This window comes from Ooceraea biroi, chromosome 1 (genome assembly GCF_003672135.1).
Source record: "Ooceraea biroi isolate clonal line C1 chromosome 1, Obir_v5.4, whole genome shotgun sequence".
NCBI classification, from domain to species: domain Eukaryota; kingdom Metazoa; phylum Arthropoda; class Insecta; order Hymenoptera; family Formicidae; genus Ooceraea; species Ooceraea biroi.
The window spans coordinates 17,826,497-17,828,583 of record NC_039506.1 but is presented as its reverse complement, the minus strand read 5'-3'; the positions used below and the strand labels follow the sequence as shown (position 1 = coordinate 17,828,583).

Genomic DNA, 2,087 nt, shown 5'->3' with positions numbered 1-2,087 from the left:
CCGTCAGATAGGCGATTAGCCGCCTTACGCTTTTTATTGTGCTTACGCGAAGCACGTGAAGTGCTGGACCACTGGGACAAGCGGGAACAAACCGACATGTCATCGTCGTCCGGGTAGGCGGCGACATCCGTCAAGTCGATCGCAGCGCCCAGCTGTTGATCGGAAGAGGGCCCGAGGAGGGGCCACACTCCGGGGCACCCTCAGGGGTGGCTAGTAGGGACCTCTGCCGGAGGCATGCCGGAAAAAGGGCTCTCCGGCGGAAGAGGCTCGTCTACCAAATAGCTGTTGTTCCATTGCAGACGTGCAATGGACGCACCGCGCGGTCAAGAGCCAAAAACACAAAAATAACTAGGCCTAGGGGAAAATCCCTAGGCCCCAAAAACTAAACCACCACGAAATTCCAAACAGTACTACTGAAGGGATATCTATTCTACTATAGGGTTTTAGCAGAAAAACCCAAAAAACCCAACACGTAAAAATAATAGTCTCCCAACCGTGAGAATACCGAACACACCGATAAACCCGCCAAATATAACGAAAAACCGTCCAAGACCAAAGAGACACTAATTTAGGGGAATACCCTAGACCCGAGAACGAGTTTGTCCAACTTACCGAAGTGGGGGAACGCGCCCTAAAGCTGAGCCTCAAAATGGCGACTGCACTGCACGGCTCCGCGCCAACTAACCTCGCTAACCACGAATCTGGACAAAATGCTCCGCACACCTCGCACACGCGAAAACGCGGCACGGCAAGCACCGAGCACTGCCCGCAAACCTCCCGCAAACCGAACAGGCACGACAAAACCGTCCAAACGCCGTAATAAACGTTTAAAATACTCGGGGTGGTCGAACACACGCGACCTGTCACTCGGCACAGCACTCTGCAGTCCTCTGGGCTTCCTGGAATGTCCTCGAGCTCGCGGGCGAGCTCGGATTCCTCAGGAAGGGTGGCCGATGACTCCTCGCACGTACCAACCAAAAATAAAACCGAGAACTCGAACGAACGGACAAGCGGGCTAACCTCGCGACGGCGAACCCGACCGCGCCACAAGGACGGATGTATAACGCAACGAAAATACCGTGCACACCCCGCACACGCAAGAGAACGTCAAAATATCTCGAATACGCGACACAAGCACGAAAGGCGACCCGCACGCGCACCGCGCAAAGGCAAAATACACTAAACGACCGACCTGTCACTCGGCACCACACGCTACGATCCTCCGGGCTTCCTGGAATGTCCTCGAGCCGCAAAAGGGCTCGGTTTCTTCAGGAAGGGTTGCCGAAGACTCCTCGCACACGCGAAGCACAAAATAGCACGCGAAAGCACGAAAAATCGAACGAACAGTTAGGCGGGCTAACCACTTTGTGGCGAACACGGCCGCGCCGAAGCGGCGAACATGTAACGCAAATAAATTGACGCGTACGCCCCGTACACGCAATTACACGACAAACTCGCAATAACGCGACACTAACACGGTAATTAGCCCGCACGCGAAACGCATAAAAGCAAAAGCGTCAATAAAAACCGCGAAAAAGGCGAGTGACCTTGACCTGTCACGAGCACACGCGGATGCTAAAATTGGCTTTCCGGAATGTCCAGCATGCACCGGAAGGGCACGGATTCCTCGGAAGAGCTCAATAAACACGTCGCGAACTCCCGAAAACCGAAAATTGACCGCAAACGCGATATCTAACGCGCGCGATTTGGCGGGCTAACCAACAAAATGGCCGGCGCGTCACCTCGACACTAAAAACCACGAAAAATCTCGGATTTCTGCCGGAATTCCGGCAAAACTCGACAAGATTCGTGACGAGCGCAACGAAATACACGAACTGAGTACAAAACGCAACCCGAAAACCGGATTTTAAAGGCCAGATAACACTTCGAGTACGGAGCGCATCAGAGACACGTCCGTTCGCCTCGAGGCATCCAACAAGACTCCAACCTAACCTAACCTAACCTAACCTAACCTAACCTAACCTAACCTAACCTAACCTAACCTAACCTAACCTAACCTAACCTAACCTAACCTAACCTAACCTAACCTAACCTAACCTAACCTAACCTAACCTAACCTAACCTAA

The 2,087-nt window shown here is 52.9% G+C and overlaps 1 pseudogene; it reads left to right on the top strand.

Annotated features, from left to right (window-relative positions):
- The window catches only part of LOC113561957, a 23,298-nt pseudogene extending 22,478 nt beyond the window's left edge, over nt 1-820 (top strand).
- The last annotated feature ends 1,267 nt before the right edge of the window (nt 821-2,087 follow it).